We start from the raw sequence: 9,768 nt of genomic DNA on the forward strand, positions 1-9,768 counted from the left end.
GGAATGTCCTCCTCATACGGCCCGATGGAACTGGCCAAACTGAGATTCACAGCAAAATCCTCCTTTGGACCACCTGCTGGAACGCGTGCCCGAGGCAGCCCCCCAACCCAGGGGCACGGCAGCGAGCAGGAAGCTCTCTGTCCCACCGGATCTTTCTTCACTCGCTCCAGCACCACCGCCTCGGACAGCCACTCACGGCCTTCACTCTTCCGCGCTGCCCGAACTCCTCAGCACCATGATTCCCCTCAGCAGTGAGGGCTCTCCGACAGCATGTCTCTCCTTCCTCCCTGGTTTCGGCACCAATGTAACAGACTTCTTATGTTCAGGGAAGAAGGAGGCGGGAACCGGTGAACGTTCATCAACTTTATATTCAAAATAAAAACAAACTGAAAGTAAAGCGGCAGCCCCTCACGGACGACTGCTGCCCACACAAAAAACGTAAACAAAACACAACGTAAAGTCCAGGCCTGATCCTCTCATGTCCTTCAATAGTGTCGCTCGTCCTTATATGCCTCCAGGCTCCCTCATGAGAGGATTCGAGACTCGCTCCTCCCACGTCTCTCTCTTGTCAACCTCGCCACAGTAATACTATAATACTGTGGGTCTTTGACACAAAGAAATCAAACTTATTGTATACCAAAGAGAACTATAATAGATAACCTTTTTCTTTTAATTGATGTAATTGATTTGGCATATATGGATAATCAATTTTTAGGTATATTTTTTTTATTGATCAAGAGTAAGCTTTTGATAGAGTTGACCATTGTTATTTGTTTAATACTCTCAAAGCTTTTGGAATTGGAAATTCTTTTTTTTATCAAGGATAAAACTTTTATATACTGAGTCATGCTAAAGGTGGGAGGTGGGCTTAGTCAGCCCAGGGATCAGTTTTAATAAATAGCGGTATTAGACAGGGATGTTCTTTATCAGGACAACTCTATTCTTTAGCAATTGAACCCCTATTATGTCAATTAAGGAAACATTTACAAGGTATTGCGGTTAAAGGTTTTGAAACAGGCCTATTAAAGTATCCGCTTATGCAGATTATATTACTGCATATTATTATATTACAGAAAATTATGTTGAAGCATTAAAAGAAAGCCTAAACATCTTCAAAGGCCATATATTCAAGGGTCAACTGGAATAAAAGTGACGGGTTCATTATGGGGAATTGGCCAGAGAAGCCTCCTCCAGTACTCTCAGGTGGAATTAAATGGGGAAAAGAAGGTTTAAAGTTTTTAGGGGTATATTTGAGGAAAATATATAAGGAAAATAAGAGTATGGTTTAAAAAGTGTGGTGAAAATGGTCCAGATGGAAATGGGTGTTACCTAAACTTTCACACAGGGGGATGGCCCTGGTTGGCAGAAACTTATTTGTCTATGATCTGGCATAAAATAATTGTAATAAACCCACCAAATGATATTGTTTGTGAAATCCAAAAGAGACTAATTGATTTTTATTATTTATTTATTTTGTCTGGATACCACTGGACAAAGGCTGCTGTACTTTTTTTTGCCAGTCAATGAAGGTGGACATGGACTAATGGATATATTAAGTTGAATTATGACCTTCAAAATCCAAGCGGTGCAAAGACTGTTGTATTCTGGGGAATCCATGTGGACTGATATGGCTTGTGCTTTTACTAAAAAAAGTGGACATTTTTAAATATGATAAACAGTTGTTTTAAATAAGGCTGACGGATTTGGGTTTGAGTGGTACTTCATCTTTTTATCAGTCAGTTTTAAAAGCATGGAAATCCATTTTTAAGGTGGAGAGAGATGTTACAGATCCTGGAAGCTGGATACATCATGAACCTTTTTTCAGCAATCCTCTGATAGAAGTTAATGAACTGAGTCTGAAGAGTTTGCGGTGTTTAATGGCAAAAGCTTGTTGCACTAAAGTATCTGATTTGTGAACTGGCATGAGGTCTGTCAGGTTCATGCAGACAATACTAAATAGAACTTTTTCGTTTTTACCTTCTGAATTTAGACAGTTTCAAGAAGCTGATGTGATGACACTACAGAGCAATGAAGAGTATTATGAATTTCCAGAGTTAAAGATATCTGCAGCCATTGAAGAACAACCTTAAGAGGATTCAAGTCTTAATTTCAGAACTCCACAATTATTAACGTTTGAAGAAACATCTAAGAAAGGAATCTATGTAAAGTGTGAAAGTGACTCACTACTCCTCTCTAAAGAAAGTAAAGGAATCAAAATGGACAGATGTTTTTGGGGCAGGCTCTTCAGGGGATGCTGGAGGTCCCTATTTAAACCTCCAATAGAGAACAGGACTGCAGTTCTCCAGCGGAGAGTTGTTCATTGGGCAATAGCCACAAATAAACATGTGGCACATTTATATTCCACCGTGGTAAAGGGTTTTATTTTTGACATATCATGTTTTTTATATATACTGTTTTAGATTAAGAAGAATATTTCAGACCTTGGAAAATTGGTTAAAAAAAATTAGGAGAAGTGTTTAGCACAGTCACTTTTATATTTGGTCTTAAATATGTTGCTGTAAAGAGGAAGCATCTTTCTTTGATCAATTTTATGGTGGGTGAAGCAAAATTGGCAATATGGTCGGCAGAATTTACTTATAAAATTACAAATAATTTAATGGTTTTTAATGAAATTTGGAATTGGAAAAATGTTGTGTACAGTTGATGAAGAGGAACATTTAATATCTTTATTATCTTAAATATCTTTATTACAAAATAATAACTAAAGGCAGTAACAATTTAAACAATATATAGTATTTGTGAAATAATGTTCAGCTTTTCTTTTTAATAGTCAAGTTTTTTTTGAGGAGACACTGCCTCCGTTGCCTCATCGGAGGAAACGTCCCTGATATAGCCTGGTGGCAGACAAATATTCTGTCTATCTCTCCTGGTCTGATCTTCTGACTTCGATTTAGCACTCTTTGAATTGTAACAACATGATGTCCCATTTCCACCTCTCTCTCTCTCTACTAATATCTAGAGCATTAAATTGGTTCAATTGACCGAGGCATCTGTAAAGCGTGTGGCTCTAAATGTGTGATAAGGGTTTGGGCTCAGTGGGCTCTTAAGGGTCTCTCTGAAGTGTTCGTCCCATCATCTGTTAACGTGGATACTGAGAAAATCCTGGATAAAGTGTTCATGGATTTCTGGGAGCTTTAATAGTGTCTCTAAAACCTGCACTGTGTTGTGTGTGTTTTTGCAGGTTATTGTGCAGGTTTTATTGGTGATGTTCAGGTGGTTACTGAAATTAACTAACAGTTAAACTTATATTGATCAAATAATACAGCTGAGCTTGATTGTGTGTGTAGGAGTTGAATAATATGTTCTGTGCAATTCACTAAAAATGAATTATAGAAAAGAAAGGCAATGACATTTTAAATAGTCATGTTGGAGCACTATTTCAGCATTGATAGAGCCTGCTTAAATTATATTGTGAGTGGTTTGTAATTAAGATGCAGGTTTCTGTACTGTAATATCACCTATTTAGTGAATTTAAATGTGTCAAAATCCCAGTGCAAAATAGATTTTACTTACGTTTGAAATCCTACTCAAAGCTAAAATCCTGAGTTGTGGCAGTCACTGTACATACTCAGAACAAATGCAAGCTGTTTGCTCTTGCTCATCTTCTGTTGCTTCATGGATAAAACAGCTTCACCACTAAACAGTTACAACATTTGAAAAATAGTGCTTCATTTGATTAGATGCAGCACTTATGTACATATAATTGTATAAAACAATACACTGTTTTCAAATCAAAAAGCAGATGCTTATATCATATAAGCTGCTTATAACCCCCATCGGAATCTGAATATGAAAATAAAGTGAAGTGCTGTTAATAAAAAGGATTTCCATCAATCCTGTATTAAGAAGACAAAGAGGTGGTGAAATCAATAAGTGTTAAAAGGGAATATGTCTTCAGTACTGACATCTTGTGACATGCCGTTCTTGTCTTTTGTCCTCTGTGACATCATCGTCGTGAGACAGACAGCAGGAGAGCAGGCAGGTCTCAATCGGGAAAGGAGAGAACTGTCACTTCACGTCAGCAGCTGTTACAACCCGTACAACCCCGAGCATGGCTTTCCAAACATGCAGTTAAATATTCCTGCAGGAATTTGGCCTCTGAGAGCAGCCGGCAGCCCTCTACTCTGATATTGCGCTCAAATTGGCAGGCGGAGCGTGTGAACCGCAAGGGGAGCCTGAACAGGGTAACCTATCCCTCCTGGCCTCTCGGGAGCCACTTGGCCAGCTTTCATCCACATAATTATAATAAATTTGACATTTCATAGATAATATTGATTTCTTTATTTTAGCATTTCACCGTAGGTGACAGTCCAGCGTCAGGAATGAAATTTCTATCGATCTTTCAGGCATTAATCCCTCATGTGTATGTGATCATTTTTATAAGACCTTTTACTGCGTATAAATCAATATTTCATATCTGCGGCCGTACCAGAGGAGATGTCATATTTGTAAACTGCGGCTTGACACCAACAATTCTCTTTCTTGTTCAGCTGCAACTGTGCAAGACCAGTCAATTTGAGAGGCTGCAGACGAATGAGAGGTATTGAAAGGAGAGAGAACCGATGAATTCCTTCCGCTTATCTGAACAGACATAATTATTCCCCGTTTAATGATGAAATAGCATTTTTCGAGGGAATCAGAGAGCATGCCAGTGGGTGGTAACTGATGAATTATTAATATGAATTGCTGAACTGTTTTGATTGATTAGCTCTCTCTTGTACTGAGGAATATTGACCACAACACTAATTTGACTGCTAATTTCCTCCTTTCTGTTCTTAACGAGCCTTACCGTGTTTTTTGCTGTCAAAACTTTCTGGGAGCACAAAGACTGGTGCTCTTCTGCAGTATACAAACAGATATTTTGCAGATTGTCTAAGCTGATCTTTTCCAGATCTTTTCCTGACATCCCAAATATTGACAGAAAGGTCAAACTTGTCTATTTTAAGTGTGCACTTCTATGAGCTGATGATCTCAATCAGGTGTGTTAAATAAGACAGACATACAAAATGTGCAGAGCAGTGAGTCTCCAAGACCAGGACTGAAAACCAGCCACACAATAGCTTTTTGCAGAACTGACTGAAATTTAAGTTATTCATTTCTGATAATGCCATAGCTCTCAAATCACAGATCAATTCAAAATATTCAAACATATTAGAGACTTGTGAGAAAACATTTAGCATTGTTTTCTCACAAGTCTCTAATATGTTTGAATATTTTGACTTTCAGTGAATGTGTAAAGTCTGTTCTTCACCTACCAAAAAGGTTCTCAATTTTTTCAGGGAAAGTACCACTTTTAGTCAAATCAGAAATGTTGTATCAAATATGATAATCTAGACTTTATAAGGTTATATTATTATTAAGGTTATGTTAATATTCCGGTTACGATAAATCATGCTTGTGCAAAAGCCTTCACTCTAAAAAGTAATTCCTGTTACCACAACTTAAATAAATGCATGGCTGCAAGTAAAAACTTTTTTTTTTTTTTTTTTAAATCACATAGGCCTAATTACTAGAGGCAACAGTAATAATCCCAGCAGTTTGGGTCAAACATTTATATAGTTGGATATTTCACCCAAAAAAGGAAAATTCTGTCATCATCTAGTCACGCTCAAGTTGGTTCACATTTTTGGGTGAACTATCCCTTTAACCCAACCGCTGGGTCAAAACTACCCAAAGGCTGGGTTTGTCCATATTTAACACAACTTGGGTTACTTTTAACCCAGCGTTTTTTTAGAGTGTAGACCTATACATTGACTCTATAAGCAATGACTGTGCTAATGTCAGTAATGAGTAATAGTTTACTTGTTCATTAATGCTAAATAAGTTACATTAAGCATACTGTGCTAAGATGATGCTATGATAGCTGTAGATTTTAACTGAAATAGATAAGATTGTCTGGGTACAGGGCTACAACTCAAGTAGCTGGAGTAAGTTATTTTTATTTATGTTTTTGAGTAATCAACTTAAAAAGTTCCTCTAACTCAGCGTAGCTTGTTGGTTTGAATTTCATTGTCAAAGTCAATGTATGTATGTATGTATGTATGTATGTATGTAGAGGCAACATATTTTTTGTCCCTTGACTTGTCTGAGCATTATGTAAAATATCAACACAATCTCACAGCAATTCATAACTATTTTACATTTTGCTGAATTGGTGGCTAATTCATCAAATCTAATAGGTACGTTTTCATACAATCTGTTTAAACCACAGCGATGGACAGGTTTAGGGGCGGGCTTAGGGGTGGTCCTTCATAATGAGAAGGAAGGACTCTAATGGAGGACTCAAGCTCGTGACTCGACCCAAGCTCTACTGCCCTGGTCTTAAATTGAGTTTATAATAATCATTAGGAGGATGTGGTACAGGAGGGATATGGGCGTTAAGTAAGTGGTTTACATTTAAAGACAAATAATAATAAAAAGTAATTAGAAATAAAACATGCAAAAATTATTTTAATAATACTTTTTTTTAATATATATATTTTATATTGTTATGTTTTGGAAAACCCGCCAAACATGAGGGTGACAGATGATGACAGAATTGTCTTTTTTAGATGAACTATACCTTTCATGGGTTCTATGCATGAATGTACTGAACCAAAAAAACACAATTAGAATAATTAGAAAAGAAAGAATAAAAACCTTTGAATCTTTATATTGTTTTCAACAGAATTAATTCACTCATGGCACATGCAATGACACTTCTCTCATAAATAATTTCAAGCCTTTCTCTTGTGAGATATTTCACTGTGAATCCAGGAGAAAATGCACAAGTGTTTGGAAAATACGATCACCTGAACACAGCAGACACATGACCTTTTCCTGCTTTTTCCAGAACATGTCCCTCTCCTCACAGCCGCAGCTCCCCAAGAACCTTCGGCAAAGGCCAGTCCATTAAAAGCATATGCTAATTCCACCATCTTCGCCTAATTGATGCTATTTTACCAAGTAAACAAGATGTCTGTCTACTGTGGATCTGTTTCTGCCAGTGAGGAAAATCTCAGCAGCACTTTTCACTATAATTTCTCCACAGAGAAACTCTGCTATTGTTGGGCCATTATTGCAAATTATATGGTTTTTCCATCCGAGACAGGAAGTGCTATTCTCCTTTTTTTTAAAGGCCATGCTTCTCTTTTTGTCTCCCATTTTTTCTGTCTCTCTTTCACATCAGGAGGTGTTGGAGCATGTGTGTTAAAGCAGAATGACAGACATGTTACCAAAGTGTGACATACCACACCATGGCGAGTTGCATCGCATCGCATTGGTGACCCCAAAAGAGATGCGCTGTACAACACTGCACAAGAAACAACACACAAAAAAATTGACACACAACTATATAAACTCAAAAAATCTAGTAAGCTGCCTATTCAGGCAGACGTTAAATGCAGTTGCAAAGGCTGTTCCAAAAGGCAAGATTATAAGATACCTTGTTTTAGCCTAAATATAAATTGGCATGCATCTATCTGGAAATAATCTCAAAATACATTACAACAGGCTAAGCGGAAGTCAAGATGGCAGAGAAGTTTAGAGAAATTTTTTTCTCTAAACTTCTTTAAATGGTTTCAGATAAAAAATACACATTTACACAATATTTCAAATAACAAATGTACCTAATATGCTATATATTTGTTATCTTTGTCACTTCTTTATCTTTGATCATTTAGAATCAACTGTGAATCAAGTGGAGTTGCTGACTATATGTTCCCAATCCATCACATTCTGAGGTTCCATTTCTAGACAGTACACAGGAAGCTTACAAGGGTTTGAAATAGAGCTTCTCTCTCTCCCCTCCTTGAGATCCATTTTTCTCACACAGTCAATGATGCTACATTATAATTTCTCTTCACTATCTGGAATCCGTCTTCTCTGACACTCTGTAATGTCCACTCGTTCAAGATAATGTTGATGTATCTGCTGTCTACAGACTTTTGGATCTCCTGTTCCTCATATTGGAAAAATAGAATAGAATTCCAATCAGGCCAACAGCCTCTGAAAATGCTTAGAACACTCACAATAGGCAATAGCTTGAATGAAGAACACACCAAAATAAATTGTAAGGGAAATAAAGATTCCAGATTATTCAAAAATACTTTATTGCTACAAGGCTCAGCACATATTTCTCACTATGAAAAAAACATCTGTGTTCATATCTGTGTGTGTGTGTGTGTGTGTGTGTGTGTGTGTGTGTGTGTGTGTGTGTGTGTGTGTGTGTGTGTGTGTGTGTGTGTGTGTGTGTGTGTGTGTGTGTGTGTGTGTGTGTGTTTAATGTATTTGTAAACATTTTAAGGAACAATGAATATGAATGCAATTAATGCCTAATAAAGTTTGGTTTAAAGCACTTAACAAAATGTTTCCATTTTCTGGGTAACACTCTATAATAAGTATAGTGTAATAAATTATTTACAAATCCTTTGCAAATAGTTAATTGATAGTTTATAAACTGTAGTTAATACATTAGACTAAATACAAATAGTGACTTCTTCATTCATTGTCACCGTAATTAACAAAGTGTTATTGTTTAATTAGCTCATATGTAAAGAGTTAATGCTTTGTTAAAGACGTATTAACTGTAAATAGATCCCTTTCAGTCGGTCACGTTCGACGTACGTCGGAACTGACCAATGAATTGGGATCTGTTTTCAGAGACCAACCTACTTTGAGTGATTAAAAACGAGTCAATGGACATTGGCATTCACACATTCCACGCACCGCCCCGCAGCGCGGGTATAAATACGGAAGTGGAATACCGCATCATTGCTTTTTAACTTCGGAGCCGAACGGTTTGTTGTATCAAGCTGTTTCTACGAAGAGTGTTTAGACGAGTCTCAAGGAGGATCGCTCTCTTACCTGGGTGCTGGTGTGACGGCGCAAGTCAGCGAGTGGCTGCTGCAACATACACTTGTTCCTGTGTTGGTTGGCTGGGCGTTTCCGTTCTTTGAGTGCTCACACGCAGGCTTGCTGCAGACTGCTGTGAGCCGCGGCCATCTCCCTGAGTGCTTCAGCACTTCTAAAAGAGCATTTCCTTATAAAAGAGCAACACGGTTTGACCCTGCGTCTTTTTCAAGATGTCATTCAAACCGTGTGTTTCTGGATGTGGTTGTTTCCTGTCCTCATTTGACGGCCACGATCTCTCTTGCATATAAAAATGCGAGATTGCGTTCGTGGGTGATCCATGTTCTCTCAGGAGAGCGTGGTCACGTTGGCGCGTTGTTCATCTCACTTTTCTCGTAAAGGTCTTGAGAGTTTAGCGTGCCGTGTGCCGTCTAGTGCCGGCTGATAGCGAGGGTTGTCACGGCAACCCAGCGCGTCACTCGGCGCTCTGATGCACGGTCGAGACTATGAAACCCCAAACGGGGTTGAGTCCCTTTGCTTATTCCCTGATCTAGTTTCCTTTCTGGTGCACCAGAAAGGGGGCTACTTTGGTTTATAAGCATTGGTGACCTGAGGATTACAGTGGGGCTTCCCCGCCGGGTACATCTCTTCGGGCCCCCACTCCTCTATGGTGTTGAGACTTTGTCCGTGGGTGGTTCATGTTCTCTCATGAGAACATGACCACGTCGGCGCGTTGTTCACCTTGCTCTTTCATAGGGGCTTGGGTGTTCAGCGCACCATGTGCCGTCAAGTCTGATGGCCACGCTCATTGTCTCACATGCCTGCTGGTAGCTTACAAATGGGATTGTTGGTCCTTTTTTGAAAAAAGGGGGGACCTAGCATTTCATTTGGGGTCTGGCGGAGGACAGATGTCAATTG

Source organism: Gobio gobio (genome assembly GCF_949357685.1).
Source record: "Gobio gobio genome assembly, chromosome: 7".
NCBI classification, from domain to species: Eukaryota; Metazoa; Chordata; class Actinopteri; order Cypriniformes; family Gobionidae; genus Gobio; species Gobio gobio.